The sequence below is a fragment of the Pan troglodytes genome, chromosome 10 (genome assembly GCF_028858775.2).
Source record: "Pan troglodytes isolate AG18354 chromosome 10, NHGRI_mPanTro3-v2.0_pri, whole genome shotgun sequence".
NCBI classification, from domain to species: Eukaryota; Metazoa; Chordata; class Mammalia; order Primates; family Hominidae; genus Pan; species Pan troglodytes.
In genome coordinates, this window is record NC_072408.2 from 35,749,075 (window position 1) to 35,766,849 (window position 17,775).

At 35.0% G+C, this 17,775-nt stretch overlaps 1 long non-coding RNA gene across 1 annotated transcript in view; it reads left to right on the forward strand.

The window, feature by feature from the left end:
* The first annotated feature begins 288 nt into the window (after positions 1–288).
* The window catches only part of LOC129136633 (uncharacterized), a 384,752-nt gene continuing 367,265 nt past the window's right edge, over positions 289–17,775 (forward strand). Inside the window, exon 1 of the long non-coding RNA XR_008538451.2 lies at positions 289–915. This is a non-coding gene — a long non-coding RNA (uncharacterized LOC129136633). The remainder of the gene's footprint in view (positions 916–17,775) is intronic.

The window sequence follows — 17,775 nt, forward strand, 5'->3', positions numbered from 1 at the left end:
GCAAGATTTATTGCAAAGAGCAAAAGGACAAAGCCTCCATAGCGTGGAAGACGACCCCACCGGGTTGCCGCTGCTGGCTCGGGCAGCCTGCGTTTATTCCCTCATCTGAGCCCACCCACATCCTGCTGATTGTTCCATTTTACAGAGAGCTGATTGGCCCGTTTTGACAGTTCTGATTGGTGTGTTTACAAACCTTGAGCTAGACACAAAGTGCAGATTGGTGCATTTACAAACCTTTAGCTAGGCATAAAAGTTCTCCGAGTCCCCACCTAACTCAGGAACCCAGCTGACTTCGCCTAGTGAATCGCCCCGGAGGGGTCGCGGGCGGAGCTGTCCGCCAGTCCCGCGGCGCGCGCCCGCCCTCTTCAGCCCTATGGGACTGGGCGCGCGGAGCAGCGCCCGTCGGGAAGGCTCTGGCCGAACGGAAGCCCACGGCGGGAGCATGAGGGGGGCTCAGGCATGGCGGGCTGCCGCTCCTGAGCCCTGCCCTGCGGGGAGGCGGCTGAGGCAGGGCGACAATTCCAGCGCGGTGTGGGCGGACCAGCAGTGCTGGGGGACCCGGCGCACCCTCCGCAGCTGCTGGCCCGGGTGCTAAGCCTCTTAATTCCCCGGGCCGGGGACGCGGGCTGACCGGCCGCTCCGAGTGCGGGGCACGCCGAACCCGCGCCCACCTGGAAGTTGCACTGGCCCGCGAGCGCCGCGCGCAGCCCCGGTTCCCGCCCGCGCCTCTGTCTCCACACCTCCCCGCAAGCAGAGGGAGCTGGCTCCGGCCTTGGCCAGCCCAGAGAAGGTCTCCCACACGGTGCAGCAGCGGGCTGAAGGGCTCCTGAAGCGCGGCCAGAGTGGACGCCGAGGCCAAGGAGGAGCCGAGAGCGAGCAAGGGCTGCTAGCACGTTGTCACCTCTCAGTATGGGGGTAAGTGAATGAAGGTATTTCTTTTTTACTGATTTACTTTTAGTTGGCTGTTTAATACCTGGATGGAAATCTCAGTATCAAATGTGCAGTTACAGGCACAGTTTTAAAGTTGTTCTTATTAAAATCCTTTTGGCATAATTATAGATTCTGAAGCATATGCCTCAGCCTGATGTTAAAGAAAGTATTTATCCTGGCTAACACAGTGAAACCCCGTCTCTACTAAAAATACAAAAAAAAAAAATTAGCCAGGCGTGGTGGCAGGCGCCTGTAGTCCCAGCTACTTGGGAGTCTGAGGCAGGAGAATGGCGTGAACCCGGGAGGCGGAGCTTCCAGTGAGCTGAGATGGTGTCACTGCACTCCAGCCTGGGAGACAGCGAGACTCCATCTCAAAAAAAAAAAAAAGTATTTAATTAGATAATGCTTGTATGCTTTAGCTATTTTTAGAGCTGATATCAGAACCCTATTATTCCAGAAGCCATTTGTCCTGAATAGCAGGTAACATTTGCTAGAAAGAAAGTGGCTCAAGATGATATAATCAGGGCATCTGGGTTTAGATTGCTAGCTGTATAATAATAACAAAGTTATTGAATCTCTATACATCTGTATTTCCTCCTATGCAAACATTTGTCGATGTAATAAATTAAATGAGCTACTATATTTAATACATCATCCATAGAAAGTGCTTGAAACATAGTAAAAATGACATTAATTCTGATAGTATGTTGAAACTCACCCACCAATTGTGTTCACACTTATTCCTAAATTACACTATTTCCAGGACAAGTGATTCATGGTTTGACCATTGAGAGTTTAAGCTTAGCATGTTTTGTTACAATACCCAATATACTTTTTTTAAGTAAAACCATGATATCAAATTCCTAGCTATATTCTCCAAATTTATGTTATATTTCAAAGCCATACACTTTAAAAAACAGAGTATATTATTTTTAATAAACACTTTTCTTTGCCAAGAAAGAATAAAATCTGTTTATACTCTGCCTATTTACAGCATGTTGTGAAATATTCCTACAGTTTATACCCATTAATTTGCATTAAGAGAATAACAAAAGAAGGAAGCATGTATATATATATGTGTGTGTGTATATATATGTATATGGGTATGTATGTATATACGTGTATATATGTGTATATACACATATATGTGTATACACGTATATAATATGAACTGCCGTTGGTAAACAAGACTCAAATTCAAATTAAAGTCACTTTACACAATTATGTTGTAAAATGCTGGCAATTTTTGATTGTTTATTCTTATTTTTCACAAGGCAAACAATATAATCTGTGTGATTTTGCCTTAAAACTTAATGTCAGTAACAAACATTTGATTTCAATAAAAAGTTTAACTAAAGAGTAATTCTCATCTGATTATTTATATTTTCTGTTTGAAGATGCTTTTTCTAATTGGGTAACTCTTGTTTATAATATACAAGAGATTATAGGAATATTGTGCATATACTCTCATGCATAAAGGTGTTTCAGTCAATGGTGAAACATAAAGATGTTTCAGCCAACGATGAAGCACATATATAATGGCAGGGCCATAAAATTATAACGCAACTGAAAAATTCACATTGCTTAGTGACATGGTCATTTTAATGTCATAGCACAACTCATTACTCACACATTTGTGATGATGCTTATGTATACAAATGTACTGCACTGCCAATTGTATAAAAATATAGAACTATTTGGTCATAAAAAAGAATGAAATCATGCCATTTGCAGCAACATGGATGAAAATGGAGGTTATTATGTTAAGTTAAGCCAGGCACAGAAAGACAGATGCTGCATATTCTCTCTCATATATGGCGACTAAAATAACTGATCGAATGGAGGTAGAGAATAGAAGGATAGATGCCAGAGAATAGGAAGTGTATGTAGGTGGGAGTAGGGAATTTAAGAAAGGTTGATTAGTGGGTACAAATATACAGTTAGATAGAACAAATAAGCAACAAAATTCAGTAGCAGAGTAAGGTGACTATAGTTAGCAACATTGTATTATACATTTCAAAGTAGCTAGAGGAGAGGAATTGAAATGTTACCAAAACCAAAATGATAAATACTCAAGATGATGGATACCCCATATATCTTGACTTTATTACACAATCTATGCATGTAACAGATGCATGCAGCCCCTAAATATGTAAAATGTTTTGAATCAATAAAAATGTATAGCATGTAAAATTATGTATAGTACATAATACTTGAAAATAATAAAGTTATTGGCTTATGTACTTACTATACTATATTTTTATCATTATTTTAGCATGTTTTCTTACTTACTAAAAAAGGTAGCTGTAAAACAACCTCGGGGAGGTCCTTCAAAGGGAATTTCAAAGGAACTCATTGTTGTCATAGGAGATGACAGCTCCGTGAGTGTTTTTGCCCCTGAAGACTTTTCAGTAGGACAAGATAGGGAAGTGTTAAGATAGTGATATTGATGATCCTGATCTTGTGTAAGCCTAGGTTAATATATGTGTTTGTCTTTTATTTTTAACCAGTTTAAAAAATAAACAATAATTATAAAAAATTAAAAATAGAAAAATATATTTGAATTATATTAAGTATTTTTGTACAGTTGTACAGTGTGTTTGTGTTTTAAGCTAAGTGTTGTTACAAGAGTCCAAAAGTTTAAAATCATTTAAGTAAAACAGTTTCAGTAAGCTAAGTTTAATTTATTACTGAGGAAAAAAATTTTTTAAAATTTAGTATAACCTAAGTGTACAGTGTTTAAAGTCTACAGTAGTCCACAGTAATGTTGCAGGCCTTCACATTTACTCACTGTTTACTTACTGAGTCATCCAAAGCAATGTCCAGTCCTGTAAGCTTTAACCGAGATAAGTGTACTGTATACATGTACCGTATTTATTTTTATTCCATATTCTTTCTGTAACTTTTCTATGTTCAAATATGTTTAGATACGCAAATACTTACCATGGTGTTATAAATGCCTGCAGTGTTCAGTGCAATAACATGATGTATAGACATGTGGCCTAGAAGTAATAGGCTATACTATATAGCCTAGGTGTGTAGTAGGCTATGCCATCTTGATTTGTGTAAATACACTCTATGATGTTTGCACGAAAAACCACCTAAACGCATGTCTCAGAACTTATCCCTGTGACTCACTAAGTGAGGTATGACTGTACTTCAAATGAAGTATCACAAGCTATTGGCCCAGAATTTTAGTATCCTTTCTAAAAGCAGAATAATTAAATGCTTTCATCTGGCAATCTTACCTGTAAATGGTTTCTATGTGGTATCTTTCCAATGAGGAGTGATTTAAAAATTATTTTCAGGTGTTACTTGGCTTGCTCAGAAAGAGTTCTCATCAATATATAAAAATGGCATGTCGGCCCATTTAAAATTAGTCCAAGTTCCAAATGTAGGTTAGAAATGAGCTGTGTGTAAATAATGCTCCCAAAGTACATTTTTACAGTGTAATAAGTGATGTTATTCACTGGGAACATTTTGACACTTCTACATTTGGCAAACAGTGGCAGCTCATTTTAAATCTACCTGCTTTTAGAAATAGCAACTGGTGATTTTGAAGATGGCTGAATTTGCTAAAGTCATTCAATAAACAAACTGTTGCAAATCATTTTGATGCACACAGTGAAAGGGCAGAATTCCAAAGCAAACACACAACCAAATACATTTCCAGGCAGTGATTGTGTAAAGTTTATTAAGAGAAGCAAAATGGATAAAAATTGTATGAGAATATGCAAAGGTAAATGTTCTCTAGGCTGCCTTGTTTTCCTTGTCTGCATCTTAAACTTCGAGCATGCTGGAATACTGAAAACATAAACTCTTTCCAATTAATTTAATACAGGATCATAATAGGTAGTTCACCCCCTTCTAATGGCAAGCTGCCAGTCAGAACCAGTTGATCCCTATTAAAATGAAATAAAAACAAAACTAGTGTCAATATTTGGGTAAAAACACAAATGAGAAAGAAAAACAATCTCCTTATAATTAAATTAATTGTAAACATGAATATTTCAGACTATACAAAAATATAAAGTGATTCAATCATTTAAATAGACCTGCAAAACAAAGAAACTTCTAGAAGCACATGGAGCTGCATGCCTTTTTGTATAATTATAACAACTGTTATTTTTGGAGCTTTGGGATGTATTGAATACTTTAATGTCCATTATTTTATTTACTCATTTATTCCTTTATTCAGCATGAATTTGCTGGGTACCTACTGTAAAAATTTAAAGGTGAGTTATAAATAAAGCCTTGGTGCTATTAACATATATATGGTATTGAAATTAGAAGACTGGATGAGTACTTCTCAGGTGATTACATATTTAGAATGAAACAGGCAAACGGTGGATTGATCAAGATATTCTAAAAATGATATTAAGTATTTTAGTTTATGGATAGAATTTACAGCAAAGAACAAAAATAATAAATGAGTATGGATTTTTAAAAATTAAGTATATCAAGAGTGCAACAAAGAGGAGGGTGAGTATATAATGAATAAGTTCAGTACGATAAAGACTTCAAGTTTGACTTTCATATTTTAAGCTACATGCTGACACTGGAAAAGTAATAAAAATCTGTAGTAGTTTATAATTAGATATGGATAATGTGTATTAGACAGCAAGAGGGCTGAATGATCAGCCTTCAGGTAATCTGTACATTGCCCATTGGATTAGGTGACTGGTTCAAGAATAGGCATGTTATCTAATTTCAGTCAATTGTAGATCTCTTATTTTCAAATAGAAACAATAAAAAAAGAATTATCTCTACTCTGGTGGTGATGAGAGCTGTATGTAACATATTGATTATAAAAATAGCCAGAAAACATCATTCCTTCTCTATCCATACTTTGCAATCAGTCTTTCCAATAAGAAAAGAAAGATATTTCAATAATCTTTGAATTTAGGCTGGCCTTCTGACTTAATTTAGCAAATACAATGTGGGAGTATAGTATCGATGAAGAGCCAGTTCTGATCCTAGAACTGAAGAGGTCTTTCACATTTTAAATTTTTATCTTGTATCTGTGTCTCCATGAAAACAAACCTGGATAGCCTGCTGGATAATGGAAGAATATAACCTGCTGTCAAAGAGAATCAAAAACTTGAAAGCATTCCCCCTGAGAACTGGAACAAGCCAAGGATGCCCACTTTCACCACTTCTATTCAACATAGTACTGGAAATCCTAGACAGATAAATCAGATAAGAGAAAGAAAGAAATGGCATCCGAATTGGAAAAGAGGAAGTCAAACTATTGCTGTTCAAAGATGATATAATTGTATGCCTAGAAAACCTAAAGAATCATCCAAAAAGCTCTTAGATCTGATGAATTAATTCAGTCAAGTTTTGGGATATAAAGTCAATATACACAAATTAGTAGCTCTGTTATATGCCAAAAACAGTCAAGCTGAGGGTCAAGTCAATAACTCAATCCCTTTTGCAACAGCTGCAGAAACAATAAAATACCTAGGAATATACTTAACCAAGGAGGTGAATGATCTCTGCAAGGAAAACTACAAAACACTGCCAAAAGAAATAATAGATGACACAAAGAAATGAAACACATCCTATGCTCATGGATGGATAGAATCAATATTGTGCAAATGATCACATTGCCAAAAGCAATCTACAAATTCAATGCAATTCCCATCAAAATACCATCATCATTCTTCAAAGAACTAGTAAAAGCAATCCTAACATTTATATAGAACCAAAAAAAAAAAAAAAACTCACATAGCTAAAGCAAGACTAAACAAAAAGAACAAATCTGGAAGCATCACATTACCAGACTTCAAATTAAACTACAAGGCTATAGTTACCAAAACAACATGATACTGGTATAAGAATAGGCCTGTAGACCAATGAAACAGAATGGAGAATGCAGAAATAAAGCCAAATACTTATAGCCAATTGATCTTCAAGAAAGCATGAAAAACATAAACTGGGATAAGGACACCCTATTCAATAAATGGTGCTGGGATAACTGGCAAGCCACATGTAGAAGAATGAAACTGGATCCTCATTTCTCACTTTAGATAAAAATCAACTCAAGATGTATCAAAGACTTAAATCTAAGACCTGAAAAAAATTCTAAAAGATAACATCGGTAAAAGTCTTCTAGACATTGGCTTAGGCAAAAAATTCATGACTAAGAGCCCCAAAGCAAATGCACCAAAAACAAAAACAAATAAATGGGACCTACTTAAACTAAAACGTTTCTGCACAGGAAAAGAAATAATCAGCAGAGTAAACAGACAAGCCACAGAATGAGAGAAAATATTTGCAAACTATGCATCTGACAAGGACTAGTATCTAGAATCTACAGGGAACTCAAAGCATCAAGAAAAAAACAAATAATCACATCATAAAGTGGGCAAAGGACATGAATAGACAATCCTCAAAAAAGATATTTAAATAGCTAACAAACATGAAAAATGCTCAACATCACTAATTATCAGGGAAATGTATATTAAAACCATAATGAACTACCACTTAATATTATGTTTATTAATATTATATTAATATTTTCAATATTAAGCAATTTTAAACTTTCAATTTCTCTTTTGTGCGTATATGTATTAGTTAAGGCTTGTTTTGTTTGAAAACAGTAAATCCTAAGTCAAACTTAAGTGAAAAAATATTATTAATGGAGGCTTATAAGAGGGCTTCATATATTTGCTACTAGGAAAATAGTAGCAATCCAGACCTCAAGCACATCCTGTTTGTACTAAAATTTTCCCAAAGCTCCTTCTCCATATCTTCTATTTTCTTATATCGATGTATATCAGCATAATTTTTCTTTTCATGTATGCAGGATTACCTCCACGTACTGTACTAAAGTCTTGCATATTTTATTGGACTAGATGAACTAAAAATTATATAAAAAAGAAATTGTGGGGTCAGGGAGAAGACTGAAAGCTGAAGTTGTATCATCTCATTTGGCTCTCTGCCATAATTTAATTCAACAATCATTCCCACGTTTGGACTTAATTTATTTCTAGGTAAATCTATACTTTGCAAAATTGTATTCTATCCCTAAAGGTCTACAATTGTATACTGCAAGTAGTTGAAGATTTAAGCCTCCTCTTTCCTTACAGTGGGAAAAAGTGCAAATGCTTCAATCTTTAAAAGCATCATGTGTTCCATAATAAGAAAAATTGGAAATGTTTTCTATCTTTTTAACATGGACTATCAATTAAATTATTATTTTTCTTAAACAAGATTTGTGTTCAAAGTTAAGTTAACCTTTCTTTGAATTTTGAACAAGTTTTGGTCTTTCCCATTGAAAAAATTATTTTAAATTCTTTTTCATTTCCTATTCAACTCCATGAACATTGAGATAACATAAATATTGGTTTGTACTTGTTATTGTAGCTGACAATTATAGTACCTGCAAACACATCATAACTTGTTTAAAAATTTAATGTATATATTAATTTTTTACTATTAAGAAGTATATGAAAAAAGAATTAGAATTAGTTCCCCATAAACATTTCAAACATATTTCATCTTAAGTGGTGCACTGCCTGTAGCAGTGCAACAGCTCCCAGTTTTTTCAAGAATGAGGACATATTTTAATGTTAATTCACATGTGATAATAATATTTTATTTATTTATCATGCAAATCATGTTTGATAGATAAATTGCTGAATACCTTAGAGTAACTCCATACTTCTCATTAACCCTGCGGTCCAGAGTCAATAAGTAAGCAATCACTCCTATTGTTGGAAATCCTTGCCGTCAGAAGTATGAATACAGAATCAGCATTCCTTCACTTGAACCTGGGAAGGGGAGGTTGCAGTGAGCCGAGATTGTGCAACTGCACTCCAGCCCCTGCACTCCAGCCTGGGTGACAGAGAGACGTCTCAAAACAAAACAAAGCAAAACAAACAGAATCAGCATTACTAAAAATTTCAAATTGTCTTGAACAAGTCATATCATTCAAACTTCGTAAGCTTTGGAAAGTAAGCCCACTGATAATCTGCAAGTTCCTCTCCTGTACTGTGATACTACAAATAAGGAACTTGACAGATATTTTTGTACATGTGCCACAGAGTAACACAGGAACATTGTGATTATTAGCTTAGTATCCATTCCATCATAGAGCAGGCATATGGTTTGGATAGGATTTATACTACTACCAGCTCCTGTATTGGATTCTAAGCCATTATGAGCATTAACATCTCCATTATAACAGAGATTTACTCAAGTAGTTCAAGAATTGGCCAACCACATGGAATTTCTCTGTTCTTCAGGGGTGGCCCATTAGTATAAAACTTAATAATTATTTGAGATACAGAAACTCTGTCTAAATGATGTAAAGTACAAACATGAAAGCTGAAATAAAAGCAGTCAGTTATCCATGTTACTGACAAGATTTCAACTAAAATGGCAAATAGAAAAGAGCAGAGCTAAGAAAATCATAAATAAATAAAACTGGATTCCTGGTCAAACCAGGCCAAAACCCCACCCTGTCTCTGGACATTTAATTATTGAACTAATAATATTTATTTCTGTTCTTTGTCAGCTAGAGTTGTGTTGTCTTTTGTATTTAAAAGCATTCTGGCCGGGTGCAGTGGCTCACGCCTGTAATCCCAGCACTTTGGGAAGCCGAGGCGGGTGGATCACGAGGTCAGGAGATCAAGACCATCCTGGCTAACACAGTGAAACCCCGTCTCTACTAAAAATACAAAAAGAAATTAGCCGGGCTTGGTGGCAGGCGCCTGTAGTCCCAGCTACTCGGGAGTCTGAGGCAGGAGAATGAGGTGAACCCAGGAGGCGGAGCTTGCAGGGAGCCGAGATCGCACCACTGCACCCCAGCCTGGGTGACAGAGCGAGACTCCATCTCAAAAAATAAAATAAAATAATATATATAAAAAAAAAGCATTCTGAGGGTTATTGTGAGAAATAAATATGGACAGATTTCTAAAAAACTACAATAAAAGTTTGTTTATTAAATGTTTATAATGTTTGCCGTATCACAGCTACATATAGAAAGTCTTAAGAAAATACAGTTGACTTGCTAGGAATATTAATCTCTATTGAGCAATTACTATATGACAAGCATGCTAAATATTTTCATTTCCATTCTTTTATTTAAATTCATAACAATAAAGATCACCATCAACTAGTGATAATAAATAACATCTAAAATTAAACTGTTAGTAAACAGCAGAGCTAGGATGTGAATAGAGATCTTTTTTATTTCAAACTGTATTAATTTTCACCATACTACAGTTCTGTGAAAGCGCATTACAGGTATCTACCACTATGCCTAGAAAATGTATTTCCATATACAAATGTATATCTTAGCAGATGTATATGTGGTGGATATACATACTTGCTAACGTTATGAACATAGAGTATGGCACTAGATTTTTCACTTTAAAAAGACAGCATGAGTTTACTTACATAACAAACTTGCCATGTACCCCGATCCTAAAAAAAGTTAAAATATTATTAAAAATAAAGAGAACACACATTTTATGCATTCATAGAAATAAGTAAGAGTCAATAATAGAAAGGTATACATATTTTAATAGTCTTTTGCTTGTGTTCCCAAAAGGATAAGTTATTGACAATGAAACAATTTGTCTTAAATATTCTATTTTGTATTTCTTCAAAAACGTTGTCTCAACAGCTTGACATTTGGAACTACTAATGATTATACTCACATGATACTAAAACCACTTTTATAATTGCTTTTAACCAATTTTTCTATATTTGCGATGGCTTTAGCATATCCTATCTTAAGTCTAGAAAAGTAATAATTAGACTCTATCCTTAACCCTTTTTTATTTTCATACTTTTTAATCTGATTCCATGTACATGTTGTCAGTTTACTATTTGCAACATCCAGCTAGAGAGTTAAATAATTTTTATCCTCCCTCATTTTTTATGTGGGCAACAACAGGCTTTGTGACAAGTCAAATGTTCCAAGCTAATGAATGATAGCTCCAATATTAGAATGCAATTATATCGTTCAAATTACACCTCAAATTAGGGTTTCATATAGCACGGAAGTATTGTTTGTTCTAGTTTGTTCTTCCTTGTGACTCATTTCTCTCATCATTTGTGTAATTTCTCAAATCAAGAGGCCATAGTAAGCATGAAAACCACATTATACCAGTTCCACCCTTCCATCAGCGTATTTATAGGCCCCTGTTATGTCATAGAATGAAATGATGCTTGAAATCATGAGCAAAACAAATGGACTAGACATATTTCCAACAGCGTGTCTGGTATTTCAAACAATTGATAAAATTCAGTTTCAACTTACACATGTATTATGAAATGTAAGATGCACATCTTTAAAATCTCTAGGATAAACAGTTCTTAATTGTAACTGCATTATTAGTAATAGTCAGCTGTTTAAAAAAAAACTCAAGAGAATTCTCTCATGAATCTCTTCAAAGACAACCTGTTTTTATTCCACAAGAAGCCATGGAACACTGCACCTTGTTTCTTTAATGGCTACTTAATTTTTTAAGAATTGTAACACACTTCCCTTAAGTTCAAGTCACTTGCAGTTTTCTGTATAGCAAAGTAAAGGGTCCAAAATCAATACACAAAGAACTTCTTTTTAAGTCTATAATCAATAGTTGCCAATGATGACTAAACATCAATTATTAACAATGGTTGTGGTTTAGGTTGTTTTACGTATGTCTGCCTTTAAAGCACTTATAATGGATTGCCACTGTCAAGTGCATCCATTAAACAGAGTTCACTCTTGCTGAAAGCAGAGAGAAGGGGCAGAATTATGGACAAGAGATGTTTACCAATCCCAGCTTACCCCTCTTTTATTAAAAAAGCTTACTCTTTTTAATATAGTAAAAGTCCTTAATTACAGATGAATTTCTGCTACCCTATTTATAAAAGAAAGAGTTATTAGGATTATTACATATATACAGATTTTGTTGCACTTACAACAAATTCACCAGAAGATCAAAATTTGCCAAAGATTACACATTCTATTTTTCCATAGAACATTTTCAAACTAAGAGTCAGGAATCTTGATTGGAATGAGGAAATGAATTACAAACTGAGTTCAGATAGAGGCTTGTTTAAGGCAGCGCATGAAAGCTTAATGGTATGAAGGGATAATACATAATTTTTTAGATGGGATTTTTTAAAAACTCAGAGGACATCTATGTGAAGCAAATATTCACATCAAACTTTATCCAAAATATCAATACCATGTTAGGAAAAGAAGACTTTGAACAGGACTCACATGCATTTCAACACTAGAAACCCAAGTAGGAGAACAAGAGACAGGCAAATGTTAAGAAATCAGTCACCATCTTGATTTCATACCAGGAGAGAAAATGGGTCAAAAGAGTAAAAACTAACGAAGAAATAAGCTACGGGACAAACACATAAATGTGCTTCTCTATGAACAATGACAAAGGAGATAGAACTATACTGAGTAAATTATGTGATATTGAGATTAATCATCATGTGTACATTATCACTAATAATCAATTATATTACCAGTAACTGTAGTTTATGTGCTGGCTTCTTGCTTATTTTCGCTTATATAAAGTATTTTATTTAATTCTTAACCTTGTATAGAAACTATTATGATAACATTTATTCTATGTGGGAAAACTACAATTCAAAGATGTTTAGTAACATGACCAAAACATTGCAGCTAGAAAATGAATAAAGCACAGTCAATTCTGTTGCCTCTTATTTGTGATCTAACATTTGTGTCTTCGATAGCAGACACTCAAGAACAAGAGTGTAACTCAAAATGCAATGTTTGATGTATATTACAATTTGCTCTCTTCCCAATATCTTATCTCTTGTATGCATAGAATTGCATTAAAATTTTAATACACAGCATTTAGAGACCTCAATTTATGAGTTGGTATGTAATATCAGAATATATTTTCTCATTGTCAAATTCCAACTCTTCTGAAGTTCTACTAACAGTAGAATTTCTACTAAAAGTAGCAGCTGAGATTGTAGGTAGCATATAGCTCCTTGACCTGAAACACATTTTCTTCCAAACATTTCTTTATTTCTTTTTTTTTTTATTTCTGAGATTTTGGTGCACCATCACCCAAGCAGTGTACACTGTACCCAGTGGATAGTCTTTTATCCCAGGCTAGTCTCAAATTTCTGAACTGAAGTGTTTCTCTCACTTTAGTCTCCCCAAGTAGCTGGGATTTTAAGCATGAGCCACCATGCCTGGGCCATACTTTCCTATGATATGATTAGGGTCTCTGACACATAGCTCTGGAATTCAAGGTTTAGTAGACACAGGCTGCCCTCGTGTGCTTTCCAGCTTACTTCATTCACTCGAAAACCCACTGAGCATACACAACTGGGAGTTTCAAAAGGAAGATTTTTGTCCTCTCAGGAGATTTTGTCTCTCTATACTCTGCCAAGCAATTAGACGTGCTGGACTTTCACAGACATTCTTCTCTGAAAGTTCCCCACAACACCTTCTTTCTGCCAAGGTTTGCTGGTTCTAAATACTTTAATGTTAGTTGATGGGCCTAATCATTTAGATTCTTCCAGACACCACTGGTTTTATTGAATTGTATAAAGTATTTTTTCCACTTGTAATAATTTATTGACATAGATTATCATTGAAGTATGTATTGTGGAAATAAGATTTAAACATAACTGATAAGTACAAATAAAACAGACCTTTTCACAGTGTCAACACAATTTTTAAAATCAGCTTGACAATGATTTAGAAATTTGATTCAAATATGCTACTCTTATATAAATACCCCCAATTTTTTGGTTCTTATTTGTCTGAACAAAAAAAAAAGGTAGAGCCATTTGAAAATATTCAAGTATAATTTACCAGACAAATAAAAGTTTCAATGTCAAGTTGTTTCTGGTCTCAAAGGTCTATTTAATTGAAGTTTTAGGGCTCAACATTTCTCTTGGATTTTATCAAACCTAGTCTAAACCAGATATCTGGAGAAGTAGATTAGTTTTAAAAAAACTGAATTTATTGAAAAATGTGAATTTATTGTCTGTAGGATTCACCCACTTAAGTATCCGTTGGAATAAAGAATGAAGCCTAATCAAGATAAAGAATCAGTTAATTTATCTAGGAGAAAACCTTCTTTCAAATGGTTTCACTACAAACTTTGCTTATTTCATTGGCCTTTACATATAACGTAGTTAATCTCCAAACATTATAAATAATGAAACCTAATATCCTGATAAAATCACATTGAGGCTACATTTTCAAATGTCTGTGCTATATAGTATTTAGTTTGAAGGTTAAATCATTGCTTAATTTCTCCAAGATTAAAGATCTAAAATGTTTGCTTTCAGAAAATACAGAAGAAAGTGCTTTCCTATTTACCTTTGGGAATATTAAGCATTTAACAGGAGAGAGCATGTGTTAGAAAGACTGAGAGTGTGTTATCTGAACCTTTGCTTTGTGGTCAAATGCTTTTTGCTGTAAACTGAAATAGCTCTATAAGACTCGATAACACATCACTCTAACAGTATCAAACATAATCAGACTTGCATCTAATCAACTTCTGAGAATTAAAAGATTTCTAAAACATTTCTTAAATTGATAAAACATTTTAAATTGCTAAGAGTTAAATGAGAATGGAAACTATTTTTTTCTTTGCGACACAAATTATAACAATTATATTTTGGAAAGGCAATTAAAACTTCCTAAACATAAAATATCTCCTATAACATTAATTATTTAAATTCCAAATAGCTGGTTATGAAACATTCTATCCTATTAAGCTTTTTCAGTATTACTCACTACATCGAAACACTATGTAAAGAAGGAACATGGGGAACAAACATGCTATTCAGGACAAAAAGACAGCATTTGATCATTTTATTTCGAATTTGTTCGGTTTCTTGAGTTCATAGGATTATATCTGTTGCCAACTTGTGGAAGTGTTTAGGCTATTATTTACTCAGAAACATTTTCCAGCTCCACTCTTTTCTCCTCTTTTTCTAGGACTGTGGTGATGCAAATGTCACATACGTAATTATAGTCCAAAATGTTCCTAAGATTGTTACTTTTTAGTTTAGGTTCTTACTGCTGTTTATATTGGGTAATTTCTATTTTAGTTGTTATCTTAAGTTTACTAATTCCTTCCTTTGTATACCTTATTTTGTTTTTGAACCAATCCACTCATTTAAGAAAATATACCAAATTTTTCAGTTTTAAATTTTCAATTTAATAGTTTATATCTTCTGTTTCTTTGTTGAGACCTTATATTTTGTAATTCATCTCAGGCATTCTCATGATTGCTCATGTAGGCAGTTACATGATAGATGCTTTGACACCCTTGAAAGGCAGTTTTATAACTCTATAACCTCAGTGTTGTCATCTGTGATTATCTTTTCTCGTTCAAGTTGAGATTTTCTTGGTATGTCGTATAATAAGAAAGTTTTATTTGAAATCTGGAAATTGTATTATATTGTTGATCTTGTTTATATCTTCTGATATAGCTGGTCCCCTGTGACACTGATCAATCAGAAGAAGGAGTAAGAGAAACATATTGTTATTGCCAGATGGTTTTGGTAGTTAAGGTTCCCCATGGGGCCAACGTTGACATTCCTCATTTATACTGAGGGGCTTGGGTTTTCCAGCTCTCCGCTAGGCTCCCACTGGTACTACCTGGTTGAGAGAGGCAGCAATGCCACCTTTTTTTTTTTTGAGACAGAGTCTCGCTCTGTCGCCCAGGCTGGAGTGCAGTGGTGCGATCTCGGCTCACTGCAAGCTCTGCCTCCCTGGTTCATGCCATTCTCCTGCCTCAGCCCTCTGAGTAGCTGGGACTACAGGTGCCCGCCATCATGCCCGGCTAATTTTTTTGTATTTTTGTAGAGACGGGGTTTCACTGTGTTAGCCATTATGGTCTCGGTCTCCTGACCTCATGATCTGCCCGCCTTGGCCTCCCAAAGTGCTGGGATTACAGGCGTGAGCCACCGCGCCTGGCCGCAGCAATGTCTTCTTACCGTTTCTATACAAGGCCTCACTGACACCATAGAGGGGATGGTCTTGTTACCACTGGGGGTTGATGATAACCTTTTACCAGGACTCTTTTGATACCATCCAAAGGTGGAATGAAAGTCTAGGTTCCCTCTCTGACCTTTGAAACCACTCCTACAAGGTAACTGGAGGCACTTCATTACAGCTTGGCAAATGGATAATCTGCGATCTTCAACTAGGCTTTGCTTGTGAGAGGGAAGGTGAGGTAACTTTTTATTTTTATTTTTGTGTTTGGTGTGTATGTTTGGCTAAAGTAGAACAGTTATTATCTAAAAGTTTTCTGTTAACTAAGCTGCTGTTTTCCTGTTTTTTGGTTAGCAGGCCTTTGTTGGGAGCTAATTTTGTCTGTGCCTGTTGACACACTCTGTCTCTCTCTCTCTACATTATCCATGTGTATATATGTGTGTGTATATATACACATATATATATAACTTTATATATATGTATACTGTGTCAAAGGCACAGACAAAATATATATATCTGTGTGTATATATATAATATATATATATACACACGTAGTGTTTAAGCAGACAATCCCAGCAGTTATGCAGATGACAAATAAGCACCTGAAATGGTGTTCATCATTGTCATCATTACAGAAAGGTAAATTAAAAGCACAATACCACAACTTTTTAACACTACATATTTAAAATAACAAAGCTAAAACCAAAGTATAAGTGCTGTTAAGAACCTGGAGCAAGTGAAATTCTCATACACTGCTAGTGGTGAGCTAAAATGTCCCAACTACTTTGCAACACAGTTTCACAGGTTTGTTTTTTTTAAGTTAAATGTATATCTGCCATATGATGCAGATGTTCTACTCCTGGAATTATCCCATAGGAAATGAAAGCATATATCTTTAAAATTATTTGTTAACAAATCTGAAAATCTGTTGCAGTTTCTTTCGTAATAGCCCCAGCCTGGAAAAAAAGCGAAATGGGTGAATGGATAAACAAATTGTAACATATACACAGGATATATGTATGGATGTTTATGACATGGAAGACTATGCAATAATTAAAAGGAAGGAGCTACTGATGCACACAACATGGATTAATTATAGCTCATTATGTAAAGTTAAAAGGTCAGACAAAAACCTGTACTTACAGTATAATTCATTTATATAAAATTCTAGAAAAATGTAACCAATGACAGAAAGTAAATAAGCGGTTGTCAGTGGGAGACTAGAGAATGCAAGGACTTACAAGGGGGATGCAGGTGAGAATTGAAAAGCTGGAAGTAAATGATGCCATCCAGAGTTAGAAGAAAATATTTTTCAGGGAGGAAGACTTACAAAATGAGCAGAGAAAGATAAAATAGTTAAAGGAATCATTTTTTTTTTAGTTCAGAAAGAAATTGTAGTAGAAAAATCAGAGTTGGTATCGAACACCTAAACAAAATTATTTTAATAAGACATTCTACTGTAGGAACCTGTTTATGTATTCAAACATTGAGTTACTCTCTCACATGCCCATATTGTTGTTGTTTTTTTTTCCTTAACAATAAAAGGAGTGTCTCCACTGTTGAATTGACTCACGTAGCTTGGAGAAAAGCTTTTAATGGACAGCTGGTTTATACAGAATGTCTTTGACGAATACTCAAAGCACAACCCTTGCAATTGGAGATACATGACTCATAACTAATCAGCATGGTAGATCCATATTTGAACTGGCTCGCCAGTGACCCAGAAGCCTATTAGAGCTAAATCCATATAACAGTGTGTTAACTTTTCTAAAGCTCTTTGAAAATGAAGTGCTGTCCAGTGGCCATTAATTTTCATTGTTTCTGATTAAATAGTTCTATTGGGAAGTGCATTAAAATTACCAGCTAAAATTAGTCTTCGAGAATTGCTG